The following is a 12,597-nucleotide window of genomic DNA, read 5'->3' as shown; positions in this document are numbered from 1 at the left end:
GTAAACAGGTATTACATCCTAGGCCGTGTGCCAGGTTCCAAAGAGAGAGTGGTGACTAAAATGGGGTACTGAGCCCTCAGGGAGTACTATTTACTGATTCTGCGCTTCTTTTCACCTCTCGAATTCTTTTTCCCATGTATAAAAGGTATTGAGAATAATACATACTCATATTCCGCAAGAATTACTGTTGTAATGATTCATTGTTCTAATGTGCGGGGTTGTATCCCTTGGGCATGCTGGGTGGAAAAAAGACTGAAAACTGCTGATCTAGTTCAAGCTCTTCATTTGCGGGCGACGGAATAGGGATCGGAACAATTAATTGATGATCCCAGTGCTCTTTACTCACCACATACAGTTTCTTCAGGACCCTCAAGAACTTTTTGCAGTCTTTGCGTTACTGTCTTTCCCCTCTTTGGCCTGTGCGAGCCAGCACATCTAGAGTATTCGGTGTTAAGTGAAAGCAAACAATGCATTCCTTTACGTGTTCATTTTGCTTAGGCTGCATTCTTCCTTAGCAATCCTCACCTGCCATTTCCCTTCTTGAAATTCAGCCATCCAGTAACTCCCAAGTGCCACCTCATTCTTAAGGTCATGGCCCCTCAACTTCTTGAAGACTTTCTCTGGGAATCTCATAGCACTTTGTACCTTAGTGTATTATTATCCTTAATCTGTGTGAGCTATCCTGTAACCCCAGAGCCTGAATGGTATCCTTTTGCTTTTTTCATTCCCCTGGTGCTTTGGGCAATGCTTTTTAACAGCCGATAAATAAAATTTTTGATCAAATAGAATTCTTGAATCAGTTTAATGGCAATATGATAGCAACAATACTTGACCAGCTTACCATAGAATGCTATTGTAGTAATAAAACGGGGCAATAAATATGAAGCAAATTTTGACAGTTTTTAAAGGTAATACATAAGGAGGATAACTAAATGGAAAGCAGTCTGGGAGTTGATTCATACTTGAAATAGTTGAAAAAGTGATTTTCACTTTTTTTTTTAACCTGGAGACTCCGAGTGTTGGATGACATAATCATTGTTTTCAATTTTTTGAAAGGCTGTCAGATGGGAAACATTCCTACATTCCTTCAGATAGCATAACTACTAGCGATGGAAGGAAGTAAAAGGGAAGCAGATTTCAGTTCAGCAGGTGGCAGAACTGTTCTAACATTTAGAGCTGTCCAAAAAATGGAGCAGGCTGCCTTACTTAAAGCAGTGAGCTCTCTGAAATTTGAACTGTGGAAGTACAAGTTGGAAGACCATTCTGCTGAAAAGTACAAGAGGGAATTCCTGCCCGCGCGAGAATTGGACTAATGACCTTTAAGGTGCCTTCCAGTTCTAAGGTTTCTGTGACTGTTGAGCTCAGTTAACTAGAGATTTGAATATCTGAATTGCTTTTGTAAACAAGTTTTTATTAGATAAATTGTCAATCCACTTAAAACCTGTGTGGTCATGTTGACAATAAATAAAATTCGATAAAATGAGGAGTGGGAAGTCATGATTAAAAGTGAAAGTCCAGAGACCACTAAAGGCAATTAGAGAAACTTTTAACAGAGCATGAGTGTGTGTATTTCGAATGATGTGTCCTGGGCAAGTGACAGTTATCAAAAACATAAACGCTCTGAATTGTTTTACTTTACACGAATATTTTGCTCAGGCGGTTTTTTCACATAGAGCAGTACAGTACGCGGAAGCGAGGGCCAGTGTGTGGGGAAGCACAATTTTCCAGAAGGCGCTTGGTGGTATTGCGGGCGCCCAGGACCGCCCAAGTCGGTAGCTGACCTGACCCGCCACGGCTTGTGAGGCCCCCGGGCCCGCGGGGCCGAACTACCAGTCCCAGGGGCCCTTGCGGCTCCGCGCACGCGCGGTGGCGTGGCGGCAGCGCCACCGCAGGACGCAGGGAAGCCAGCTAGCGAGTGGCGGCGGTAGCGGCGGCGGTGGCAGTTCGCGGCGAGGGCGACGGCTCCGAGGCCGAGTGGCGCTCGGGCGGTGGTCTCGGTTCCCTCTTCGGTATGATCGTCGTGGTGAGTGCGCGTCCCCCGTTAACCCGCGCCAGGCGCACGGCTCCTCGTCTGGCGACCGCGCTGCTCCGGCCTAGGGCCGCAGCCTGCGCCTGATGGCCGGCCGGGCGGCCGGGTCCAGCTGACCCCTGGCCCTTCCCTCCAGTGTCGGGGGAAGTGGTTGTGGAGGGAGTCACGGTTAGGCCGAGGGGAGAGGTGTGGCGGCGCGCAGGGGCCGGGGCGGCCTGGGGCTGACCAGCGGGTGGGACGCGTGGGGGATGGGATGAGGAGGGACCGCCGGGCTGCTTCGGCTGTGAGCCAGAGGCGAGGCAGGTAGAGAACCGGAGTAGAAGAGGCGAGAATGAGGTGGAAATGTCTTGAGTGCCGCTGGTGAAGATGTCGTGCTGTGAGGACTCTTGATAAGCTGGACTCGCAGGTCTGGGGGTCAGCCCACCTCCCACAGACACACACTGTACTTGGTATCTTTCCACTTGCTGTTGGAGATCTGGAAGTGAGGGACTGTTGGTTTCTTCGATTTCCTTTCCTTCAATCTCACCTTTTATTGACTGGCAAAATTTAAATGGGTGCTGTCCAGGCAAACCGTAGAAATAAACAGGGTGCGGTGTATAAATCTGCGTAAAAACAGGGAGGCATGATGATTTGTTCAGATAAGAGGTAGGTCAAAGGAGGATTCAGTGCTTTTATTTTGAAATTTGTGACAAAAATCAGTTTGAGCAAGGCTTTGAATAGAAAGGGTTTTTAACTTGGGATAGAATTGGAGAGGGGGTCCTCGAACTATAATGGGGATAAAACACATTTTTATTTTTATTATCCGATAACTGTAATTTATTATTTCCTTCAATTATGAATGTAGGCAACAAACCACAGTAGATTAGCAATGCTTGTGACTTCGTCACAAATAAAACTTACAGATATTATTGTATCATGTTTACAGTTGTTGCAAATATCTCAAAATATCCCTTATGCCAATAATTTTTTCAAATTTATGGTATTATTAGACCCACTGTTAGCTTTTGTTATTTAATGTGTTAAAGCTGCACATATATTACTATATCAGGGTTTTAAAAATTGTTTTGCTAATAGTTCAGTATAATTGGTTTCCTTTGTAATCTCGTGTATTTAATTATGCATTTAAAAGCAATCTGAGAAGGGGTCCATAGGCTTCACCAGACTACTGAAGAGATCCAGGGCACAAAAAGATTAAGAACTTTTTTGGAATCTGTAAGTCTGCCTGGACGAATAGTTGAATCATTAGATGAGAAAGAAGACAAGCAGATAGGATGTAAGTGTATGTGAAAGAGGGAATTTTTTAATCAGGGAAGTAAAAGAGATGTGGCTGAGATCAGAGTAATAGTTTTGAAAGACAGAATAGACCACACAGATAGATATTTCATTCATGGTACTGGGGAATCAACAAAATAATCTGAGGAAGAAAGAAAAGTGAATACTTTGACTCTAAAATTTTCATATTAAGGCACTTCCTAGTTCCAGGTGGTTGAAGCCCTCCCAGCTCTTGTGTAAGCCTGTGATAGGAAATTGTAGTGCGTGCTGGTTTTCTTTAAATCATGTAGGTAGTGTTGCTTTTAACGAATTTTCTATCCTTAAGTGAAAAAACACAGGATCTCTTTTCAAATATAGCTTCCTATGGCTATTATCATCTTTTCATATATGATAGAAAGTAAACATGGAAATTATAGAGTTGGAGAGTTGATAAGTCACTTTCCTGAAATTTCATTAAAAATTTTTGTAGTTCAACTTCATTTTGGCATCAGACTTCTTACTGATAAATCATTTGTAACATTTTTTTTTCCAGACTATGTGTGACTTGAAATTTGCATCTGTTTGTAAAGCACTGTCAATATCTTGTGTGAGATTTTTTTCCCATCTAAAATAATGGCAATAATGGAAAACCACTGCAGCAAACTTTTTCTGGAAAAATGAAGGGGGCAGTATGAAAAAGTGAAGAATATTTTTTGAAACAAATGTTGGTACTGAAATAGTTTATGTTGAATCGAACACATTATATTACAAATTACTGCCTTGGAGAAGTTTTGCCTGGTACATCTGTGTCCTTACACTGCCTTTTTTGTCATCCTTTGTCCCCTGTCCCTTTATTTTATTTATAGCATCTACCTATCTGATATCATATTATTTGCATGTTTATTTAGTATTTTAATCTTTGTCTCCCAATTAGAATGTCAACTCTGTGAGAATAGGGACTTTGTCTTCATCACTGTGGTGGAATAGTGGCTGGCACATAATAGGTACTCAGTAAATATTTGCTGAGTAAGTAAATGAATGAGTTAATTTATAAGAGCTAGGTTTTTTACTTCTGGGAATAAAACATCCATTTTTAAATCTTGCAAATAGTATTATACATGCTGGGTCGAATTTGAACTTTTTCATCTTAATATTTTATAAAAGACAGGAAATTATTTCCCAAACACTATGTGGTCCCTTGTGAGAATTTGGTTTCATATAGGACTAATCATTCTTAGTACATGCTGCTATGTAAGTTTGATTATCCTTAACTTTCTGTATGAATGTAAAAGAAGGGTATGTGGGTGAAGTTCTTATTTTACTAAGGCTCTTTTACTGTGTGATCCTGCGTTGGTATAAGTGACTCTGAATTTTTCACGTGAGATTGATAAAAAATTTTAATGTCTGACTATGAAATATTAATGAAGATGTGTTTGAAATTGGTAATGTAGAAACTGCTGGTGGAGTTTAAACTGGTATTGCTATGTTGAGGGACAATATGTGCAGTATTCAGTAAAGTTGAAAATGGTCATGCCTACTTTATAATTTCACAACTTCTGGAAGGCAGTAAGAATAATGGGAGGTGCTGACAAAGGGAATGATGATATCTGTCATTTTTATTTAAAGACTAGAAGCAACTATGACAGTGTTAACAGTTCTGGGAGACAGAATACAAGTGCTGAATCATTTATACCTTTCCCTATTTTCTGTTGTTGTTTTTTTTTCAATGCATAACTTTTAAATATTGTTTTCCAACTCTTTGAAAAATTGTAAGCCTATGGAAGAGTTGAAAGAGTAGCATAATAAACACTCATACACTCTTCACCTAGATTCGACAGTTGTTAACGTTTGGCATGATTGCTTCAAGAACAGGTGTAGACCTATATTTTGCTGAACCATTTGCAAGTTAGGTATAGATACCATCAGGACACCTTTCCCCCAGATACTTTAGGATGTATTTCCCAAGAAAAGGGATTTTCTCCTACATATCTACAGTTCAGTTGTCACCCTCAAGAAATTTAACATGAATGTAATATTACTTAATAGTATATAACCAAATGTCCCCAGTTGTGCCAATACTGTTCTTAGTTTTTCGGTTTTCGTTTTTGACCCACAATTCAATTAAGGAGCTTCATGTAGTTGCCTACTTGAATCTAGAATCATTTTTCAGCCTTTTTTTAGGGGGGTCTCTCATGACAGTAAACACCCAGATCAGGTTTTGTAAGTTGCCCCTCAATTGGGATTAAACGTTTCTTCACAATTAGATTTGCGTAAACATTATTGCTTGGAATACTATATAGGCGATTTTAGGTCTCTCTCAGTGTATCACATCAAAGGCATGAAGATGTCAGTTTCATTATTGATGTAAATTTGATCATTTGAATAAGATAATGTCTACTAGATTTATATTGTAAAGGCAGGCACCCTTTTTTCCTTTGTAATTAGTAATCTGTGGAGTGATAATTTTTTGAAACTTTCTCAAAGTCATGAGTTCTTAATAGACGTGCCAGTATAAAGGGTCAAGAAAGTTTAGATTGGAGATACTTCTTCTAAATAGGAGAGTGGGAGATTAGGGGATGGCTGGCTGTGTGGAGGAGATGACATTTGAACTGGACCTTAAATCATAGATGCAGTTGGCTATAGGGGTGTTGGAGAAGGGCTCCAGGTGAAGAGAACAATGTGAACAATGACAGTGACAGATTTGTAAATTAAATAGATCATCTAGGTCTTTTCTTCTACTTCTCTCCCTCTCTCCTCTCTCTTCCTTTCTCCCTCTCTTTTCTTTCTCTACTCCGCCTCCCCCCTCCCCCATGAAATTGCTCACAGGGAATCTGAAGTCAATATACTGGGGAAGAACCAGAGAGCAGAGAAATCTAGTTTTGAATTCCTTCTTTGTCAAATAATAGCTGAATGATTAGGCAGTAAGTTATTTGACTTTTCTAAACTTGTTTTCACATTCGTAAAATGGAAGTGATAAATACCTATCACTTAGGATTAAATCTAATAATAATACAGTATAAAAAGCATCAGCAACATGGCTTTTACTGAGTAATTGCTAGTTATCTTTTGGTGTCCAGCTCTCAGTCTACTTTCACTTTTTTACACCTCGATACCACATTCTTGAATTTAAAACATGCCCTACTCTTTGGTGCCTTCTTGGCCACCATCACTGCCCACTTCGCCCAGTTGGCTCCACTGTCAGTTTGTGAGCTGCTTTCCAGTGATGGCACACAGCACTAAGCACCTCACAAGGTGATGCTATCTGAGAATGGCATTCTGGAAATTGCAACAATATGTATTAACTTTTTGGGGTTCAGTTCACAATACAACATTTGCCATTCTTTAAATGTGATATACTTCAGTTTAAATTAGTTTATTTGGAAAAATCATCTGTAATATTTGTAGAAAATTGAAGAGGGAAAGTTGATATATCCCAATGGTAAGACATTTCACTTTATTTATTTATTTATTTATTTACTTTTTTTTAGGAGTGAGTGTATTGGGGAGAGTTGGTTACACATTACACTAGGATTCTCCAAGGTAAAGTATGATTTTTTTTTTTCTTTTTTTTTGGTTAAAGCCCAATATAGGTGGGATCCTTCTTACTTGCTTTGGAAAGATCAGTACTTGAAAAAAATTTCTCAAATGATTAATTCAATTTTTTTTCCTTTTAACTTTCTGTTTTTTTACCACACATATTTTCTTCTCTCGAGTTCATTTTTTCTTAGGCAAGAATTTCAGCCATGTATTTTTTTTAAAAAACTTGAACAAGCTGCCTAAACTTGTGTTTGCATAGAATTATTTGCAGCTTTAACTCTTTAAGTAATCCTAATCAAGATATTTTCATTTGTGAAGGAACTAAAATCACTAATCCTTGCGTCATGTATACATTTTAGAGGAGGCTTTAGGCACCGAGCTATTTGATTTGTGGTTATTAAAAAATTATAGATAGTTAAAATTTCCTTCTTTATGCATATGTATATTTTCTGATTTTTCAGAATGTTTTAGTATATGTTATGATTTTGTAAAAACATTTTCAGAAGGGCAGTTCTTAATTGTTCCTAAGCCGAAACCCGGTTTTGAACTCTGCAGTGCCATGGTTTAAAGAAATAGTAACTATTTCTTGATGCTGCATGTTCTGTTATTTAATATATATAAATGAATGTTTGAGCAAATGTTTAAAAAAATCTTACAGACTTTCTAGGGGTTTCTATGTCTTTTTTCTTTTTATTTTATAAGTTTGGAGATGAAAATTCAACGTGTACACCTTTTTTGTAAACCATTTTTTAAATGTAAGGCTTTAGGCATGCTGTTGTAACTGTAAAAACAGGCAAGATGTCTGCTCATTAATCTAAGATGTCTGTCCAAAAGGTGCTTGCTTGGTCTTGCTGTCATGTAATGCCAGTACACCCACGCTGCAGACTAGTGGGGAAAGAGCATGTCATCAGACGTGTTCAGTTCTTCTTTTTTTTCCTTACTAATTTTTCAGTTTATTTTCTGTGAGTCTTGGAAATAATTAAACTGTGGTTTTTCTATTAGAAATTTTAAAAGACAAAAACGTTAGTCAAGGGATATTAGCCTGTTTTTCTTTCTTCAGGATCAGAGTCAAATTATCTTCTTAAGCAATCTTACTTTTATGGAATTGTATTTTTAAAGTTTTTAGGACTTAAGCTAAATTAATATATTTTCAACCCACTTTGAACTGTCTCCTTTCACTGTTCATATAGGACTCTGACCCATATCTTGATTTTGCTTCCATTATTTATAAATCCTGACTACTTGACAAAAATACATTAGGTCTAAAAGTCATAGCACTTAAGACAAAATTGCAAAGTGTTTACAGATACTGGTTTCTGTACCGGAAAAGCTTGGGAAAGAATAGATGAATTAGTTTTGCAAAATTATCTTATTTTTCCACCTACTTTAGAACACAAGGAATCTTTGATTCCTTTACAACAAAGTGCCTTTTAACATCTAACTATTCAAGGTTGTGATGGGTTTTGGATTCAATGGAAAGTGACTTATTAAGCCTCTCTATGAGTAAGTTTCTGTTCCATGATTTCAAAATATCATCATAGTAATAGTAATGATAATAGCCAACATTTATCAAGTTCTTTTTCTAGGCATTATGTGACCTATTTAAAATTATGAATTCTGTTATTCTATGGAGGCATCTTAATGGTTGATTTCTTTTTGAAAAATTATTTTAACTAACTAGATAATTTTTCGTGTGTGGTTCAGGAAGTTCCTTTTAGGTTAGCACAGTCAGTAATAGTAATATTGTTTGAAATCTGATGATAAATACTTTTATGAAATACCATTCTCATAAATGCGGTGAAACAGACGTGACAGCTTGCTGTTTATGAGCTTCTGGGGTGGACTCTTGGGTTTTGAAACAGGCTTTACCAGTATTACAGCTCAGCAAAAATGCAGCTGAAGCTCAAAGTTCTCTTTCTGCTCCCCCATTTTGTTGTTTTGTACACCCACTGGGTTTATGGAAGAAGCTAAGTTTATCCAGAGACCAGAGCTTCCTCAAAGCATGTGGGTGGTGAACTCTTCCTTTCAAAAGTTCACAGAGTGTTCTGAAGGTTTTAGGTTTTTCTTTAGTTAATTGGTTTGTCTTGATCTCCAGATTTATATGTCTTGGTGAGTTTCCATTAGAGATTGTTGAATAGGAGGAAATTAGACTTAGTGGTATTTAATTTCAGATGAATAAAATTAATGGAGGCTTATTCAATTGTGAAAGTTTCTGATACCCATTCCTGGACTGGACAGACATTTGTATCATTTATTGCCTCTGGGAAATAAAGGGATATATTTAATGCCATTGCACTTCTGCTTATTGGCGTGTAGCTTATTATTGTAGAACTATGTCTAGAAATTACATACTGTGTTCTTTTGGTTGCACTTGAAATTTTTCACATTTAGACATATTATCATTCATAGAATTTGTCTAGTCTCGATTGTTTAAAGTAATTGGACTACCAGATTTTTCAGCAGGAAAGATTTTAGTGCCAAGTTTTTATATTTTTCTTCCCCTTTTTAATTACTAAGGTGATAAATGTTCTTCATTAAAAAAAAATAAAATAAAATGCAAAAAAAGAGAAAGCTTTTCTTCCCCACATATACGTACCTGTACTATGTGCTTTGCATTTCTTCTTTTTCACTCCCAAATTATAGTTGATACTGTGCTTAAATGCTTTACATATATTAACCCATTAAATCCTCACAATCCTATGAACGTACCTTAAGAAATTAGTTCTATTTACATCCATTTGCAAATGAGGAAACTGAGGCATGGAGAAGTAACTAGCCAATGGTTGCCTAGCTAGTAAGTGGGTAACACTGAGTTTTGGACCTAGGTAGTCCTGCTCCATGGTTTGTATTTTAATCCCTGTACTAGGTCTTACCATGTGTATCTTTCTACGGTTTGCTTTTTTTCACTTAATGATTCATGATGGACATCTTTCCATGGACCTCCACCTCCTTCTTAATAATCATGTAGTATTCCAGTATAGGGGAGTACCATAACTTGCTTAAATTAATGTATTTCAAACTTATTCTTCTTTAATATTGCCAATCCCATTAGTAATAATTTCAAGTAGTATTTTTAAAAGTCGAGGTTTTTGAACTGGAATGGTGAGGATACGTTAGTATTTATAAGTAATGCATGTTAACTGTTCAGATGTTTTGATATTCTTTCACTTGAGTCGAATAAAATCTGGCTTAACCCACAAGCCTTTTGTTATGCAGAGATTCATTATTTTTGTGATTCGTCTGTGTTCTTTCGCTCTGGAAAATTAGTAGAATATTGGGGGTAAAATCAACATCTATTTAGATTTTATTTACTTTTGGTAGGGTCTGGAATTTTGATGTCATGACAAGAAGTCTGTGTAATGTTAATTTGAATTCTGAGTACTGTTCGGCTTTATATTGCATCTTCAAAGTAGTGTACCTTTCAATTCCCTGTACTTGTGCCGGGAATAATTAGTACTAAGTCATTCTTTCTTCTGCAATGTTTTACTCTTGTTTCAAATATAGCAACGAAAGGTATTAAAGTATAACTCTTTTGTCCTCATTGATAATGCATTTCTAGTCCTGAGGAAATATCTTTTTGGTCCATTAATAATTGTTTCAAACATGCTCATTGGAAAGTTTGTAGATATTTTCAACTTAAATTTAGTTACTATTCTTAATCATTTTGGAACTGAGTTAGCAGCAGCCTGGCCGATTCCTAACTGGAGCATTGCTCTTAATCATTCAGTCACTTATTAATTATTTATAAATTCAGACATTGATTCAGCACCTGCTAAATGCCAGTCCCTCTGCTAAGTAAGGGGTATTCCAAGAGGACTTCATCCCTACTTCAGGGAACTTGAAATTTTGTTGCAAAATTTGTTGCAGCATAAAATGCTATGATAGAGATGAGCCCAAATGAAAAAGAGTTTGAGTCAGGAGAATGGACAGTAAAGCCTCCTTGGATCGCATTGGGCCCCGGTACCTAAGTGGGATGTAACTGGCCAGTGAAAGGAGTGGCAAAGGATTCTAAATAGAGGGTGTGTAGAAATCTGGTCTGTGGAAACCACTCGAAATTATCATTAGAATGTCATGCTTCCTATATTTAGGGCCCTCAAGAGCAACCTTACCTGTCTTGTTCATCAGTGCCTAGCACATCATAGGTCTTTAAGCATTTGTTGCAGGAAATGTGTTTGATAAAGCTGACTGTGCTTGTCTGCTCATTTTTTTTGGAAAGAAATGAGCTCATTATTTTTAATATCTGACAATTTTTAGATCATGTGGCTTAACAAAACATTATAAAATGAGTAAGAAACTGTTTCTATGCTGAAGGAGCTAAGTCTTATAAGGGAAAACACATGCAGACAAATCCTTGTAAAGCAACATGATGATTTATATTTACAAAAAATGCTTGCAGGAGACACCCATCTCTTGTATGGATTGGTTAGATCATTGAAAAGTGGTGGGTAATATAAATCCTCAAAATTATTTGATTGATAAAATACAGGAGCTAACATTGTAGTAGGTTATTTAAAAATAGCAGTCATGTCCTTTTTTGCCCTATCACATTAATATGAATATTACATAAATACTATGAGGAAAAGAACCTGTATAATGAACAAAAAAATTACTGACAGTTCTGTCAAGGTGTAGTCATCAGTATATAAAAATGTTTCCTATACTTAATCCTTGAGTAAGATCGTGATTTTTCCTAAATCTGCATACCACTTGTACTATTATTTATTTAATGTTTTTTATGGACACACTTCAAAAATATTTTTAAAGAAGCTTTATGTTATTACCATAATGAAAGACTAATATCTCTTACCTGTGTAGAAAGCAGCTAAAAAACAAAAACAAACAAAAAGAACAATGTTGTAAAACCTGGCTAGCTACTGTTTGCAAAAGGTGCTGAGTTCGATGCCTGCTATCCTTTAATTAAAAGGAGAGATTAGCCAAGTGGTAGGGAAGTGTTGAAGACAAATTGGCACCTTGCTTAGATTTTCTCCATGATGTAAGCAAGACTAAAAGAGACTTGAAAATGGAGTAACTTTCCGTCTTGGTGATTTAGTGTCATAGGGGAGGAAGGGACACACTCTGTTGGCGGGAGCAGTTCCCCAGAGCTTCGCAGAGGGAAGAGATTTGGAGGTTGGGTCTGAAAGGATAAATCTGAGTTCACTTGAAAATAGGGAGGGTATGACCTCTTAGGCCTGTATAACAGCATCTGCAAATGTTGAAGACTTTAGGATGTAGTAGGGCAGCAACATGTGATTTGGGGAACTGGAGAAATGTTGAGAGATGATGTAGGAGATGGGAAAAGAAGCATGTATGGGGTTAATCCCTAATAGCTTTTTCTAAGCTTTCATATATCCTTTCTTTCATAGGATTTAAGAGAATTTAGGTTAATTGTTTAGTCCTGAAGTCTAACTAAACCTGATTTTGTCAGGCAGTTTGAAACTTTCAGAGAAAGAGGGAGTTGTCCAGATACCAATTTACATATTAATAGTTGTTGAAAGAGTGGATGTTTAGAAGAAGTGACCTTGACCATAGATTAAAGCTGGTGAGCCAGATAGATAGACCTGGATAAATTCTAGTCCCAGCTTTGTCACTTACTAATTTGAGCATGGGCAAATTATTTAATTTTCTCAGTTTCCTCTTCTTGGAAATGTGCATAAGAATACTTAGCTTTTAGGAGTGTTACACAGATTAAATGAGAATATCCATGTAAAGCACTTAGTTGGCACCTATAGTACACGATGAGCCTGTAGTATGTGGTCATTATTGTTCTTTTTATTTCCTAA

At 37.1% G+C, this 12,597-nt stretch overlaps 1 protein-coding gene across 1 annotated transcript in view; it reads left to right on the top strand.

The window, feature by feature from the left end:
- The first annotated feature begins 1,876 nt into the window (after positions 1-1,876).
- Positions 1,877-12,597, top strand: part of GAPVD1 (GTPase activating protein and VPS9 domains 1) — a 64,808-nt gene continuing 54,087 nt past the window's right edge. The window contains exons 1-2 of the mRNA XM_023532958.1: positions 1,877-2,023; positions 6,769-6,820. The gene's annotated coding sequence lies outside the window, so the exon portion shown is untranslated. The remainder of the gene's footprint in view (positions 2,024-6,768; positions 6,821-12,597) is intronic.

This window comes from Pteropus vampyrus, unplaced genomic scaffold, assembly GCF_000151845.1.
Source record: "Pteropus vampyrus isolate Shadow unplaced genomic scaffold, Pvam_2.0 Scaffold95, whole genome shotgun sequence".
Classification (NCBI taxonomy): domain Eukaryota; kingdom Metazoa; phylum Chordata; class Mammalia; order Chiroptera; family Pteropodidae; genus Pteropus; species Pteropus vampyrus.
This window is presented reverse-complemented; position numbering and strand designations above follow the sequence as displayed.